The sequence below is a fragment of the Eptesicus fuscus genome, chromosome 9 (assembly GCF_027574615.1).
Source record: "Eptesicus fuscus isolate TK198812 chromosome 9, DD_ASM_mEF_20220401, whole genome shotgun sequence".
Taxonomy (NCBI): Eukaryota; Metazoa; Chordata; class Mammalia; order Chiroptera; family Vespertilionidae; genus Eptesicus; species Eptesicus fuscus.
In genome coordinates, this window is record NC_072481.1 from 27456873 (window position 1) to 27473663 (window position 16791).

The 16791-nt window shown below is 44.6% G+C and overlaps 2 non-coding genes across 2 annotated transcripts; one reads left to right on the forward strand and one right to left on the reverse strand.

Moving 5' to 3' along the window:
• Positions 1 to 750: 750 nt before the first annotated feature.
• On the forward strand, positions 751 to 913 carry LOC114229947 (U1 spliceosomal RNA). The gene has a single exon (XR_003615813.2). It is a non-coding gene; the product is annotated as a U1 spliceosomal RNA (small nuclear RNA).
• A 9248-nt stretch (positions 914 to 10161) lies between these two features.
• On the reverse strand, positions 10162 to 10373 carry LOC129150424 (small nucleolar RNA U3). The gene has a single exon (XR_008557166.1). It is a non-coding gene; the product is annotated as a small nucleolar RNA U3 (small nucleolar RNA).
• Positions 10374 to 16791: the final 6418 nt, after the last annotated feature.

Here is a 16791-nt window from a genome sequence, read left to right on the forward strand (position 1 = left end):
TCTGTAAAAAATCAATAAAATATATTTTTAAAAACCCATTAGATTAGGAACACTTACTTATGCTAGGAACGATAGCATATTACCATGGACACATCACCATGACAGAGAGGAAAAAAAAAGCCTTCCCCTCCTCACACTGGTAAAAGATATCATTGGTATACTTAATGATATAAAAGATAGCAAGTATAAAAAGTAAAATCGTGAAAGGATAGAGCAATATATGAAAAAAGAACAGACACTTGAAAAAAACAAACTGAAAAACTTTAAAAAATACAGCCACTGAAATAAACAAAACTATACTGCAATTCCCAATGAAAAAAAAGATTCAGTGGGTGCTAGGTAAAAGGTTACTGAGTATAGGATGCTGCACGGTGACAAGAGTATTGCTCCACATTTTATTTCCATTACCAATTTGCCAAGGGAAAGCATACCTTTGAAAAAATGTGGCAATGACCACTGCAACCCAGTGATCAAGCATAGCATCACTTGTAGTGCGGCAATCTGCCACCCTATGTCTCCAAGTGCACAGGATCATTCAGGAGGTAATAATGCCAAAAATGTACAACCCAAATCTAGTCCGGCCTTAGATTTCACTTCCTGTTGCCAACAGAAACTGGATGGAGGAACAAATTGAACAACACCATGAGGGATAATCAGGCAAATTTAGGATGCAGGATGTTTTACAAAACATCTGCCCTGGTCTCCACAAAATCCCTATCAAGAAAAAAAGGAAAAAAAAGAAAAAAAGGAATGCTTACCTGACGCGGGAGATACCATGATCACAAAAGTGGCTTTCCCAGAGCGAGGCTTTCCCATTGCACTCTGGGTGTGCTGACCCCTGCGATTTCCCCAAATGTGGTGAACTCCACTGCGTAATTTGTGGTAGTGGGGGACTGCGTTCGTGCTCCCCCTAAAAAAAGAAAAAACAAAAGTACAAAGACTGTTCTAGATTAAAAGAGAATACAAACAACAACCAAATGCAAAGCATGAATCTTGATCATGGTTTAAAAAAACGGATGCTGTGAATTTGTGGGGGAACGTTCTTTTTTTTTTTTTTTTTTTTATTGATTTTTTACAGAGAGGAAGAGAGAGGGATAGAGAGTTAGAAACATTGATCAGCTGCCTCCTGCACACCTCCCACTGGGGATGTGCCCGCAACCAAGGTACGTGCCCTTGACCGGAATCGAACCTGGGACCTTTCAGTCCGCAGGCCGACGCTCTATCCACTGAGCCAAACCGGTTTCAGCGGGGAACGTTCTTATTCTTTGGAGATGCATGCTGAAATACATTTTTGGCACAAAAGTCATGATGTTTGCAACTTTCAATTCTTTCAGGAAAAAATAATGAAGGAAATCAGAACACATCACCCCCAAATATGCCTCTTTGATATAAGAATTACAAGTGTATTTTCCATTGAAGGCAATTAAGCAGCAAATATAGGCAAAACTCTACTCATTTCCTTTCTGCCTAAAGACAGGATATAAATTTCCTTTACTGGAGACAGGATTATAAATGACAGGAGAAGAATCTACCTTACACTGTTAGTCTCCCCTCATATATATATATATATATATATATATATATATATATATATATATATTTTAAATGTATTTTATTGATTTTTTTTAAATATATATTTCTTTATTGATTTCAGAGAGGAAGGGAGAGGGGTAGAGAGATAGAAACATCAATGATGAGAGAGAATCATTGATCGGCTGCCTCCTGCACACACCCCTATTGGGGATCGAGCCCACAACCCGGGCATGTGCCCTTGGCCGGAATCGAACCTGGGACCCTTCAGTCCGCAGGCCGACGCTCTATCCACTGAGCCAAACCGGCCAGGGCTATTTTATTGATTTTTTACAGAGAGGAAGGGAGAGGGCTAGAGAGTTAGAAACATTGATGAGAGAGAGACATCGATCAGCTGCCTCCTGCACACCTCCCACTGGGGATGTGCCTGCAACCAAGGTACATGCCCTTGACCAGAATCGAACCTGGGACCTCTCAGTCCGTGGGCCGACGCTCCATCCACTGAGCCAAACCGGTTTCGGCCCTGATATATTTTTTAAAAATATTTTTATTGATCTTCTCTCTCTCCCAATTTTTTTTTTTTTTTTTTTGGGGGGAGGCTGTGCCGCACCAGCACAGCCAAGGGTTCGGCGAGCCTGAGGGAGGTGGTGAAGGATGGAGAAGTGATAGACAAAGAGAAAAAGCTGGGTCTAGGTGGATCTTCTATGCCTGGCTGAGGCCACAGAACAGATCCAGACTGCAAAGCTGAGGCTTTATTTATTGTCAGGGACAAACAAGGCAATCTACAATGTTGTTGTAAGTTTTACTTGTTTTGGCAGCACTTGCTGCCCCTCCCACAGCCCACTAGCTACCCAGGAAAGATCTAGGGAGCAGTTACAAGATCAAGCTTAATTATGCTAAGAGGGCTGTGCCCTCCAAGCTGGGACTTGTTTGTGACTTTGCCAGCAGGTCAGTCTGAGGCTTAACCCTATAACCGCTTCCTACAGGAGGCAACCAAATTTTTGGTGGCCTTGTTTCGACAAGGGTGAGAAAAAAAATTTTTTTTAATTGAATTCAGAGAGGAAGGGAGAGGGAGAGAGAGATAGAAACATCAATGATGAGAGAGAATCATTGATTGGCAGCCTCTTGCATGCCCCCTACTGGGGATTGAGCCCAAAACCCGAGCATGTGCTCTCAACTGGAATCGAACCCAGGACCCTTCAGTCAGCAGGCCGACACTCTATCCACTGAGCAAACCAGCTAGGGCTCCCCCCATCATATATTCTCAGTTTCCAGTCCTTAGAAGACAAAAACCATTTTCCTTTGTCCTGTCATTTTTCTACAATCTATTGTTCCTTGGTGATGTATATAAAACCCAAGTTTTAGCCACCTTTTGAATTACTCACCTCTGAGTCTGTCATATATATATGATATAGGCGTTAATGAACTTCTGTTTTTCTCTTGTTAATCTGTCTTTTGTTACAGCCCCAGAAGGAAAAAAAGATATTTCCTCCCCTACAATAACCTACACACAAATAAAACGTAAAGAAAAGATGTCACGGCCAGCCGCATAGCTCCGTGGCTGAGCATCAACCTATGAACCAGGAGGTCACAGTTCGATTTTGGGTCAGGGCAGGTGCCTGGGTTGCAGGCTTGATCCCTAGTGTGGGGCATGCAGGAGGTACCTGGTCAATGATTTTCTCTCATCATTGATGTTTCTATCTCTCCCTTCCTCTCTGTAATCAATAAAGAAATGTAAAAAAACACACAATTTAAAAAAAGGCATGATATTAAGAGATGTTGAATCTGGTTGGTGGGTATACAGGTAGTTATGTACTAGTCTTTGAACTTCATTGTATTGAGGGAAATTTACTAAATGGAACAGGTAAGATGGTGAACTAATCTAGAAGATCCTTCTCCCAGACCCTGAAGATGCTTCAGAAATGAGATTTGCCAAAAACGCATTACCTAGATCCAATTCAGACTCTAGACTTAGGTTTCTTCATTATTTTTTTCTGAACTAATTTGAAAGTTGCAAGCATTATGACTCTTTAGCTGTATTTCAGCATGCATTTTCCAAGAAAAAGAACATTCTCCCACATACTCACAATATCATTACTACACTTCAGTAAATTAGAAGTAATTCCCTTGGACCTAGAGGGTATTATGCTAAGTGAAATAAGTCAGAGAGAGGAAGACAAATACAATATGATTTCACTTATATGTAGAATCTAAGAAACAAAACAAATGCATAAAATAAAAGAGAAACAGACCACCCTGGCCAGTGGCTCAGTTGGTTGGAGCGTCCATCATTCCACACTTCAAATTGGTTTCGGCTTCGATCGCTGGTCAGGGCACATACTGGAGGCAACCCATTGATGTTTTTCTCTCTCTCCTTTCCTCTCTCTAAAAATCAATAAAACTTGCTCTAGCCAGTTTTGCTCAGTAGATAGAGCATGGGTCTGCAGACTGAAGAGTTCGATTCTGGTCAAGGGCACGTAACTGAGTTGCAGGCTCAATCCCCGGCCCTGGTTGGGGTGCGTGAGGGAGGCAACCAATCCATGTATCTCTCTCACATCGATGTTTCTCTCTCTCTGTCTCTCCCACTCCCTTCCACTCTCTCTCAAAATCAATGGAAAAATATCCTCAGGTGAGGATTAACAAAAAAAATTTTTTTAATTAAATAAAAATCAATAAAACTTAAGAAAGCCCTAGCTGGCCCCTAACCGGTTTGGCTCAATGGATAGAGCGTCGGCCTTCGGACTGAAGGGTCCCAGGTTCGATTCCAGTCAAGGGCATGTACCGTGGTTGCGGGCACATCCCTAGTAGGGGGGTGTGCAGGAGGCAGCTGATCGATGTTTCTCTCATCGATGTTTCTAACTCTCTATCCCTCTCCCTTCCTCTCTGTAAAAAATCAATAAAATATATTTTTAAAAAAAGAAAAGAAAAGAAAGCCCTAGCTGGTTTGGCTCAGTGGATAGAGCATCGGCCTCTGGACTGAAAGATCCCGAGTTTGATTCCATCAAGCGCACATGCCCGGGTTGCAGCCTCGATCCCCAGTAAGGGGCGTGTGGGAGGCAGCTGATCAGTGATTCTCTCTCGTTTCATCTCTCTCTTCCTCTCTGAGATCAATGAAAATATATTTTTTAAAAAACAACAACAAAACAAAATTGAAACAGACCCATAAATACAGAGAACAAGCTGATGATAGCCAAAGGGGGAAGGGGGAGAATGGAAAAAAAATAGACCCAAGTGTATGTTGTCTGTAAGAAACCCACTTTATATATAAAGACACATACAGATTAAAAATAAATGGATGGAAATAGATATACCATGCTGATATTAAACAAAAGAAAGTGTGAGTAACTATGTTAACTTCAGGCAGAGCAGACTTTAGAGAGAGGAAAGTGACTAAAAATGAGATTTGTTTTAAAATAATCCAATAATCCAGTGGGCAAGAGGTGACGGCAGGTGGGGAGACAAGAAAATAATGGTCATGAATTGAAAGGGCATCCTTGCCCTCAACTTCTGTTTGCTTGAAATTTTCTATTTAAGAACAACAATGACGAAGAAGAAGTGAAGAGGGTTGGGTATATGAGAGACTTTTTAGTTGTGCTCACCAATGCCCCTTCCCTTCTGCCCCCATCCCCCTCCAGGGTCCTGGTGGATCATTCCCTGCCCCAGTGCCTCAATCCATAAATGGGCTGAATAGTAGAATGATTTCAGCCAAAATGAAAGAAGGAGCAACAAGACCAGAGTGAGGATTCATCCAAAAGGCATCGGGAAGTGATAAAACCAGGAAGGTTGAAAACAGATGAGCCAGTTGTTGGTGACACACACTGTTGGTGGATAATCCAATAGCCATTCCCAGCCCCCTTCCTCCTTACTCATCTCCACATCGGAGACTGAAAACACCACACACTGGCTTTGCCAGATTCCCAAGCCATTAGAGTCGGCCGTCTGACAGTTCTGGCCAATGAGATGTAAGTGGGGGTGCTGGGGACTTGCGGGCAGGATATGTTGTTTTCTAACAGAAGGGGGCGCTTTGCTTATCCTATCTCACCCCTTTATTTCTTGCCTTGGACATGGATGTTCTGTGACAGCTGCCTTGTGATCATGAGGTAAGCTGATCGTCATCACATCAAAAGATCCAACACACTCAGGAGCCCAGTAGGAAGGTAGGAAGAGCCCAAGACGGTTCTTGGCTAAACACCTGAGCCAATGCCAGCAGCCACCTACATCCAGACTCCGTATTGTAACACAGAACAAGGCAGAGCAAAACAAACCCACCTGTTTGTATAAACCGCCTTCATTCATGTTTTCTTTAACCTGAAGCTGAAAGCATTCCTAACTGAAAATATTACGGATACCTTGCTCAATCATTTAGGAAAAAGCTACTGGGGATCAAACCCACAATCCTGGTGCATCGGGACAACACTCCAACCTGGCCAGGACGGTTCATTCACTTTTTAAAAATATTGTTACCTGTGCTGCGTCTGTCCTTGTTTCCCCCTTTTTCACTCCTACTTTGTTCATTTGCATATTATGTTTCTCTCTCTCTAAAAATAAATCAATCAAAATTTATTTAATAAAAACAATTAATGAACTTTACATCCATAAATTTCAAAACAGACAAAATGAATAAAATTCTAGAAAAAATATGTAATAGCCCTAACTGGTTTGGCTCAGTGGATAGAGCGTCGGCCTGTGGACTGAAGGGTCCCAGGTTCGATTCCGGTCAAGGGCATGTACCTTGGTTGCGGGCACATCCCCAGTAGGGGTGTGCAGGAAGCAGCTGATCAGTGTTTCTCTCTCATCGATGTTTCTAGCTCTTTAACTCTCTCCCTTCCTCTCTGTAAAAAAACAAATATATATATATATATATATATATATATATATATATATATATAAATAAAATTAGGTCTGGGCCCTGGCTGATTTGGCTCAGTGGATAGAGGGTTGGCCTTCGGACTGAAGGGTTCCTGGTTTAATTCTGGTCAAGGGCACATGCCCAGGTTGTGGGCTCGATCCCCAGTAGGGGGCGTTCAGGAGGCAGCTGATTAATGATTCTCTCTCATCATTTTTTTATTATATATTTCTTTATTGATTTCAGAGAGGAAGGGAGAAGGAGAGAGAGATAGAAACATCAATGATGAGAGAGAATCATTGATCGCCTGCCTCCTGCACATCCCCAGGCATGTGCCCTTGACCGGAATCGAACCTGGGACCCTTCAGTTCACAGGCTGACACTCTTCCACTGAGCCAAGCTGGCTAGGGCTCTCTCTCATCATTGATATTTCTATTTCTCTCTCCCTCTCCCTTCCTCTCTGAAATCAATTAAATATATATGTATGTTCATATATATATATATACATACATACACTATACTATATATATATATATATATATATATATGTATGTTCATATATATATATATATATATATATATATATATATATATATATACCATATATATACTAGAGGCCCAGTGCACAAAATTCGTGCACTGGGGTAGGGGAGGGGGGTGGTCCCTCAGCCTGGCCTGCGCCCTCTCGTAGTCTGGGACCCCTCGGGGATAGTCAGACATCCCTCTTGCAGTCTGGGGCTCTTGCAGTCCAGGACTCCTCGCTCCTTACTGCCCACCTGTAGTGGAGGCGGGAGAGGCTCCCACCACCACCATCACTATGCTTGCCAGCTGTGAGCCAGCTTCTGGCTGAGGGGTGCTCCCCCTGTGGGAGCGCACTGACCACCAGGGGGCAGCTCCTGCGTTGAGCATCTGCCCCTTGGTGTTCAGTGCGTGTCATAGCGACTGGCTGTTCTGTTGGCCGTTCTGTCGGCTGTTCTGCTGTTCAGTCGATTTGCATATTAGGGTTTTATTATATAGGGTTATACCAGATATAATAGATATCTGGTATAGTATGTGAATAATCTCACTTAAAAAAAAATTAGGTCTGGTCCTAGCCAGTTTGGCTCAGTGGATAGAGCATCGGCCTGCAGACTGAAGGGTCCCAGTTTTTTGTGTTTTTTTTATTTTTTTTATTATTTTTTTTAATTGATTTTTACAGGGAGGAAGGGAGAGGGATAGAGAGCTAGAAACGTCAATGAGAGAGAAACATCGACCAGCTGCCTCCCGCACACCCCTCACTGGGGATGTGCCCGCAACCGGAATCGAACCCGGGACCTTCCAGTCCGCAGGCCGACGCTCTCTCCACTGAGCCAAACCGGTTTCGGCAAAGGGTCCCAGTTTTGATTCAGGTCAAGGGCACATACCTTGGCTGCAGGCTTGATCCTTGGCCCTAGTTGGAGTGTGTGTAGGAGGCAACCAATCGATGTGTCTTTCTTACATAGATGTTTCTCTCTCTCCCCCTCCCTTCTACTTACTCTCTCTAGAAATCAGTGGAAAAAATATCCTTGGGTTAGGATTAAAAGTAATAAGGAAGGTCCTTCACACTACACAGAAAAAAAAAATCTAGATTTTTTAGGAATTAGGAATTCAATTGTAAAAAAACTTTAAAACTTTTAGAAGAAAATACAGGAGCATAGTTTTATAACATTAGTGTAGGGAAAGATTTCTTAAGATCTTGAAAACTATAAAGTAAAAATTAATGGATTAAATATATTAAAACTTTTGTATGATAAACAAATTAAAAAAAAAAACATTGACAAACTATAGGAAATAAATTGCAACATATATAAACTGTCAAAGGTTTAGTTTCCTGAATATAACGAATAAGAACAGCCTGGCCCTTGGGGCTCAGTTGGTTAGAGCATCGTCCCTTACACTGAAAGGTCACAGGTTCCATTCCTGGTCAGGGCACATTCCCAGGGAATAGTTGGATCCCCCAGTCCAGGAGCTTCCAGGAGGCAACAGATGGATTCACTCTCACATCGATATTTCTCTCTCCCTCTCCCACTAAAATCAAATCCAATCCTGTCCTCGGGTGAGGATTAAAGAAAAAGAACTCCTACAAGTCAATAAGCAAAAACCAAAAACAACTGAAGAATGGATAAAAAGAGAACAGTCAGTCAAGTCCTGAAAGAGGAAACTGGGATTGCCAGTTTGATTCTTGTATGTGCCCTGACCTGGCTAAACCCAGCTGGCAACCTTGGAGCATCATGCTCCAGCCAGCTGAGCCATCCTGCAGGGCTCTCTCTCTGTTCTCTAATTGTTTAATAAATTTACTTCAGAGTGCTAGGCTCATTCATGCATCCATTGTGCTCTGCTTGAGGCTCTCTCCCGCCCTGGAAGCTCCGTTATGCTCTGCGCCGGGCTCTTGCCCCTCCCTGGAATGTTAGGTACATTCTTGGGCTCCATTGCGCGCCCTGGGGGCTCTTGCCTCTGCCGGGGATTTTCTCATTTCACATCTCAGATTACACTGAGTTTGGCTTCCAGTAAACCTCCTCACCCAGTTTCCAGCGGACCGCCTACACCTGGCCCCCACCTGGATCTGGTCCCACTGGTTACCCTGACTGACCCTTACAAGAGACATAAATATCCCGCTCCCCTTACTCTGCTCTGCTGATGCCATTTTGGCCTCAGCCCTACTGCTAGCAGATGTAATAACAAATTTATAATTCTTTGCCCCTTTTGGCCTCCTGCGTTCCACCTTAGGCAACCCTAACATAAAGAGAGGAAGGGAGCCGAAACCGGTTTGGCTCAGTGGATAGAGCGTCGGCCTGCGGACTCAAGGGTCCCAGGTTCGATTCCGGTCAAGGGCATGTACCTTGGTTGCGGGCACATCACCAGTAGGGGGTGTGCAAGAGGCAGCTGATCGATGTTTCTCTCTCATCGATGTTTCTAACTCTCTATCCCTCTCTCTTCCTCTCTGTAAAAAATCAAAAAAAAAAAAAAGAGAGAGGAAGGGAAGGAAGGAGGGAGGGAGAGAGAGAGAGAAACATTGATCTGACAAATATCGATTGGTTGCCTCCCATACTCACCCAGACTGTGTCCCACAACTTTTCCCCATATACATCGGGACTGTGCCCCACAACCTTTTGGAATCAACCCACTGAGCCACACCGGTAGGGCTCTTTATATATGTTTTAAATAAAACTTTCTGAAGTCTCTGAGTGTTAAAATACACCTTATGGATTGAATAATTATAGACTATACATGACGCTGTATTATAAAGTACATCTGAAATTTGTTATACAATAAACTTACCAATGTTAGTTACAATAAATTTCATAAAAACCTAAAAACCAAGATTGCACCTAGCTAAAGAAATAAAACTGATCGCAGCACTGAGGGATTTGTATGGGGGAGAATAAACCACTTTACAAGGAAATATGAAGGAAGGTGTAGTTTAAATGTTTAATTTTGGTAGCTCTTAAAAGTTGCCAAAACTACTCAATCTCGTATTGAGCATCCTCCCCTGCACAGAGGTTTCCAGGTTGACCCCCCACCATTTTACGAGCCCCGGTTTTGAGCTTGATACCCAGAAGGGGGCATATTGGTAAGACAAAGTAGTTGGTAGATGCTTCTCCCCTTATCTCCTTCTAAAAAGAACATAAAATGTCCTTGCAGGAAAGAGCAGGAGGTCCGACGTGTATTTCGGCAAGTACTCATTGTAGCCTGTTAACGGGAACGGAAGCATACCACCACTGCCTTCACTAAGCCATTCTTTCCTTTAACCAATTAAATAACCGAAAGCCACTCAGAATGCATCCTCTCCCTCGTCTCTCCCGAGAGAGAGAAGAACGATCATCAATAGCATGCGGCAGTTGCCGAAGCAACACCGAGAGCCGGCTTCACGCTCAGGAGAGAATGCTGCGTCTCCTCCTCGTGGTTTCGGGTGCTCTACACGTTCAGAGGAACTTCTCTAGTAACGAACTATAGAAATGATCCCTGAAAGTATAGTCTTAACGTGGTCACCCCCGCCTCCGCCAGGTCTACCGCGGCCGCACACTTTGCAGTCATGGTGAGATAGTTTCCATAATTCTGATTCCACTGGCGAAGAGAAAGGCTTTCTAGTATGTATAAGCCTTCATATACTATCACTTAACAATTGTTTTTAACGCTTAGGTGGAAATTAAATGTCCAAAGCTTTAAAAAAAAAAAGGCCACTTCATTAACATAATACTGAAGGACAGCCAATCACAATCTGTGCCCTGGAGGCATCAGTCAGTTCCGGTGAGGCGGCCCCGCCCCGCCCCTGGGAGCTACCGGAAAGGGCGGGCTTTTTCTTTCTTATTTCTTTTTTTTTTTTTATTTATTTTTTATTTTTTATTTTATTGGATTTTTCTTTCTTAGAATCGAGCTGCTGCCTGTGATTAGTGAAACGTGCACGCGATGGCTGTCCTGAGTTTGACTTTCAAACCCCGCGTGAATGTGAGACCGTTCACCCTGGCTGTGGCGGGGAGGGGAACTGTAGCTGGGACCCAGCGCTGGGAGACAGAATCTTTTGGTTTGTGTATCATGTTTGCACTATCTGTTCACACTTTCTGAGTTCTTAAAGGTCGTTGGTGCTTTAACATTAAAAAAAAAAAAGTAAAAAATCATTGGCGATGCATCTCCTAATAAAATGAATAAACTGTGTTTCAGTTGGCTCACATGGAGTAACAGTTTGTCACTAATTCCATTCCTATTTTTGTTTTAAAAAGCGGAAGATTCTGATGCCAGAGGGACACCGCTGAAATAAGCATTTTTACAAGTCCCCATGGGAGGAGGGGAGGTGGCAGAGATTTTACTGGCTGGATTATGTTTCTTAGGTTGTGATGTCCGATTTCCCACAAGCCAGTCCTGAAAGAGGGGCAGCTGGGCGGTTAGCAGAGTCAGAAGCAGGGCCAGTGTCCAGCTTCCGCCCATGTTGCAGCCCAAGCGGTTCAGCATTCGGGCCAGATCTGTGTCCATCAGTCCACGTCCATCAGTCCACGTCCATCAGTCCACGCCGGAGCCCAACAGGGCCTGGCGCCTCCGGCCGCAGCAGGAGTCCCAAGAGGGCTCTGCGCCCAGAGCCAAGAGTGAGTGGCTCCTTTGTTTAGAAGTTTGTATATTTAGATTTTGGCTAGTAGTGGCCAGACCCGTCCTGGCCAATTATATGTTTTCAGGTGTGATTGATGGACAAGCATTGCCCCACCTCACTCAGACCTTACGGGTCATGTGTCTAAATTGCCTTTGTCCAGTCCCTTCCCGCACTGATGAGTAGGGCACAGACTTGGACAGTGTTAAATGTAGCTTTTTTGGCAAAGCTTTATAAATGGCACGCCGATATCTAGTCTTCCCTTTTATTCTTTCCTGTTAAGTAATAACTACATTATTATAACGGAATCAATCCGAGCCCTGGCCAGGTAGCTCAGTTGATTAGAGCGTCGTCCCCATACCCAAGGTTGTAGATTTGATCCCCAATCAGGGCACATACAAGAATTAACCAATGGCCCTAACCGGTTTGGCTCAGTGGGTAGAGCGCCGGCCTGCCGACTGAAGGGTCCCAGGTTCGATTCCGGTCAAGGGCATGTACCTTGGTTGCAGGCACATCCCTAGTGGGGGGTGTGCAGGAGGCAGCTGATCGATGTTTCTCTCTCTCCCTTTCCCTTACTCTCTGTAAAAAAAAATCAATAAAATGTATTTAAAAAAAAGAATTAACCAATGAATGAATAAGTGGAACAACAAGTCGATGTTTCTCTGTCTAAAATCAGTAAGTAAATTTTTTTAAAAGTGGAAGATCTGAGGAAACAGAAATAAGTAGATGGAAATTGGAATAATGTCACTTACATCCTTTTGTTTACTGTCCCAGGTGGTTTTGTTACAATAGTTGGTTAGTTAGATATGAACAAAAAGGAAGGGAGCAAAGGCTGGGACCTCACCTCTCCTTGGCTCCTTTCTTCACTCACCCTCTGCCAGCTGCCTCTCGTCCCCACCCCTGCCGCCCGGTCCACCTCCGAACTTCCTCTGTCTGCCTGCTGCCTGCCCCGTCCAGCTCCGAACTTCCTGGCTCTACTTTCCTCCAGAACTTTCCCTTTGCTCCCTCCCCGAGGACAGCAGGCCCACCACAGTGGCACCAAGCCCAGGGGTCCTGGGGCTCTCAGCTCCTGGCTACTCCTGGCTTCTCTCTGCCCATACACGCCCCGCTCCCCGCTCCTACTGTCGCTGCTGCTGCTCCAAGTTCCCAGAGCTGTGCTCTCCTTAAACGCGGGAAATGGTGCCTCCACGGCCGAAAATGCCAGCCCTCAGCCCTCATTAATCCTCCTGCAGGTATACAATAAACAGAAAGCCTTTACATGCAAGTACTTACAGCAATAGGAAGGTTTATATCAAACCAGTTGGGAAGATAATGATTTTAAAAGAACCTCCACAAGAGGAAACTAATCTTAAGACTGACTGAACATTGGTTAATTTTTCCCACAACTCCTGCACCCTCTCATTCCCAGGGGTACCGAGCATTTATGATCTTCCCAGAGCAGGCCAACAGGATTTGTCCCCAGGGCCCTAACTACTATACATAGATCACCAGGGATCTTCTCTGATCCTTCCTGGGTCCCCTGTCTTTAATTAAAATAAAAAATTAATGATTGATTTTAGTGAGAAAGGAAGTGGGAGAGAGGGAGAGAAATGCCGATACATTGTTCTTATTCATGCATCCATTGGTTGATTCTTGTGTGTGCCCTGAGTGGGGATTGAACCTGCAACCTTGGCATATGGGTTGATATTCAACCACTGAGAGGCACTGGCCTGGCCACATAAGCTTTGTTTTTTTTGTGTTTTTTTTTTTTTCCATGCAGCATCCACTTACTCTGCTGCCATTTTTTTTATCTCCTCCTTCTTATTCTTTTTTTTTTAAATATATTTTATTGATTTTTTACAGAGAGGAAGGGAGAGGGATAGAGAGCTAGAAACATCGATGAGAGAGAAACATCGATCAACTGCCTCCTGCACACCCCCCACTGGGAATGTGCCCGAAACCAAGGTACATGCCCTTGACCGGAATCGAACCTGGGACCCTTCAGTAGCAGGCCGATGCTCTATCCACTGAGCCAAACCGGTTTCGGCAGTCCTTCTTATTCTTAAAGAAAGCCTTTTTGCTCTGGCTGCTTTTGCTCAGTGACTAGAGGGTCAGCCCATGGACTGAGGGGTCGTGGATTTGATTCCAGGCCAAGGATATATATATACATACACCTCAGTTGCTGGTTCCCTAGCCCCAGTGGGGTGTGTGGGAGGGAACCAATTGATGATCTCTCTCATGTCAATGTTTCCCTCTCTCTCTTTCCCTCTCATCTCTTTCTTCTATTCTCTCTAGAAATCAATGGGGGTGGGGGGGGAGATTATCCTTGGGTGAGGATTTAAAAACAAGGACCTTTTAACATTTTATGTAATACTGTTTTGGTGGTGATAAACTCCTTTAGCTTTTTCTTGTCTGGAAAGCTCTTTATCTTACCTTCAACTCTCAAGGTTTTTATTTACTTTTCAAATAGATCTAAAGCACATTTGAAGAAATGTTTATATTAATTAAATCTGAGTACCAGGTGTGCTTTTGTCCTCTATGCTTTCTGCAGAGTCCGGAATTGTTCATGATAAAAATTTAAAGTCATAATGAAAGACAGGTGAGGAGGCAGAGACAAGGAGAAAACGCTGTTTTACTGTAGAAGTTATTTCACCTCATTAAACACACACACAAATACACATTGAAGTCTCTGATGTGTGAATCAATTCCAAGACTTGTGAGGCATTGTTCAGAAAATTACAGAAGTCACTTTGAAAAGTCCAATATAACAATTAATTCAAAATTGTACCAGCTGATGCGAATGCATCCACAGTAAAGATTATTGTTTCTTTCTTAAGGAGAAGCTCAGTGGAAACTGACAGATCCTCCCTTCCCCCAACTGATGGACAGAGTATGACGTAACCTGCACCTGCGGCCTGGACATTCCTGAGCACCTAACCAGGCACCTTATATGGACTGTACATTAAACCACCAATCAGCACCTGCCAAATACCCTAAACTCCCGATTCCTACGTACCTAAGGGCCTAATCATGTGCCTTATATGAAACCACCAATCAGCGCGTGCCGAGTACCCTAAGCCCCATCCCTTCCCATCCCTCCCCTCAAAAGGCATGTTCACCTCTGCAGGTGTTGCTCTTCTCCCCTGTGAGACAGCCCGGCAGGGTCCTTCTCCTCTAAGAAAGCCTGTGTCCTGGTTTCCGGCCTCTGTCTCCTCTTTCGGAAACTGTTTAGAATGAAAAGCTCCATTTGTTCTCTTGTGGCTGCAGGGAAGTTTGGTTTTTGTTTTGGAAGAAAATTCTGACAGAAATCTCTATTAACAACAAAGGGAGGTTTTCTTCTTTGTTGTGGTCACCATCTTCCATAAGGAGAACAGGGTTGGGAGGTGCTATAGATTTAGGGTTCCTTCTCTCTCCCTTCCCTTCCCCTTCCTCTTTCAGCTGGGGGATAGTGGAGCCTCCTTGGTCTTCAGTCGCAGGGAAGGAGAGATGGAGCCCCTGAGGGGTGATGAGTGGAAGCAGTGAAGTCTAGGCTTGGGCTGGGCCATAAGCCCTAGTGGAGGGCTCGGCCTTTGATGGGAGGAGGGCAGAAGCTGGGGGCTATTGTTACAGAGAGCCGGAATAAATTAAGCAATGCTCGGAGAGTTTGGAGTCACACTTTATTACGAGCAGGTCCAGAGGAAAATGTCTCTCAAATTCTGGGCCGTGGGGGGTGTGGGGTGGGGGCGGAGGTGAAAAAAAAAAAAATTCTGGGCCCCAACATGCAGGAATCTTCCCTGTTTATATGTTTTTAACCTTCTTTGTCTCCCAAATATGGGGTGTTTCCGGCCCCTTTTGCAAGTTCTTAAGGAGCCCCTATATGCTGGGGCCTTGAGACCTCAACCAAAGGCCTGGCCTGGTGCCAGCACTGATAATTTTGTCCAGGGAAGGTTTAATGGCCTCTCTGAAGTGGGAGTAGTCTTTTTTTAAAAAAAATTTTTTTAAATTGATTTTTTACAGAGCGGAAGGGAGAGGGATAGAGAGTTAGAAACATCAATGAGAGAGAAACATCGATCAGCTGCCTCCTGCACACCTCCCACTGGGGATGGGCCCGCAACCTAGGTACGTGCCCTTGACCGGAATCGAACCCAGGGACCCTTCAGTCCACAGGCTGACGCTCTATCCACTGAGCCAGACCGGTTTCAGCGGGAGTAGTCTTATTTTCCTTATTATTCAAGCAAGCAAGCATTTACAGAAGCCAAAGAGCAGGGTTAAAATTTCAAACAGCAGTTTTTATATAAGGTGGATGCTTCACTATTAGGTTGCAGGGCGGGAAGATAAGGGAAAGGAACGGCTTGTGTTTTCTCAGTGGAGTTTGCGGAGAGTGAGAGTTGGGGAGGAGGTGTGGGATGGTTTTGGTGAGAAGGTGTGACACGGGCGGGCGACTGGGAAGTGGGAAACAGCCAAGTCACAAGTCAGGTCGTACTGGGGCCTTCATCAGGGCTTTAGCTCAGTCTGATTTTCCCAGCAGTTCAGCTGCCATAGGACAGATGCTTAAAATGGAGATTTGGGGCTTTGCCAGCTGCTGAAAAGGAAGATGAAGGACGAAGAGATGAGTGAAGGAGGAACTGCCGGGATGACAGGAAGGAGGCCCAGCTCCACAGATGACCATCACTGTGGGCCAGTTATTGCCTACACCCCTTCCTCCTCCTCCTTCCGTCACCACGGAGTCTGACTCTTAAACATATCAGGTGTTTAAGAGAAGCTCCTGAAAATAAGTCTTTGCCCTAACCAGTTTGGCTCAGTGGCTAGAGCGTCGGCCTGCAGACTGAAGGGTCCCAGGTTCGATTCCGGTCAAGGGCATGTACCTTGGTTGCGGGCACATCCCCAGTAGAGGGTGTGCAGGAGGCAGCTGATCGATGTTTCTCTCTCATCGATGTTTCTAACTCTCTATCCCTCTCCCTTCCTCTCTGTAAAAAATCAATAAAATATATTTAAAAAAAAAAGAAAACAGTCTTGCAGCTTCATTTCTCCCAGCTACTGTTTAATTCCTTTCTCCTCGATCTTCACTCTCCCTCTGTACTGGTTCCTTCCCATCAGCGTTTCATCATGTTTAACATTCTCCTAATATTAACAAAAGTGGGGGGAAGGCTGCCTTTAATCTCACTCCCCTCCCAGCTACAATATCTTTAATTTTTCTGGGTCAAAATTCTCTCGAGAGATGCCGCTACTCTGCCTGCACCCTCTGCTCTGCGCGCCCTCACGCACCGACTCCCTGCAGACAGCCTCCGCATCACCCTCGTTCTGCGGACACAGCCCGGAGGGTCCCCGGCGCGGCCCTGGTGCTGAATCTGTGGACACTGCG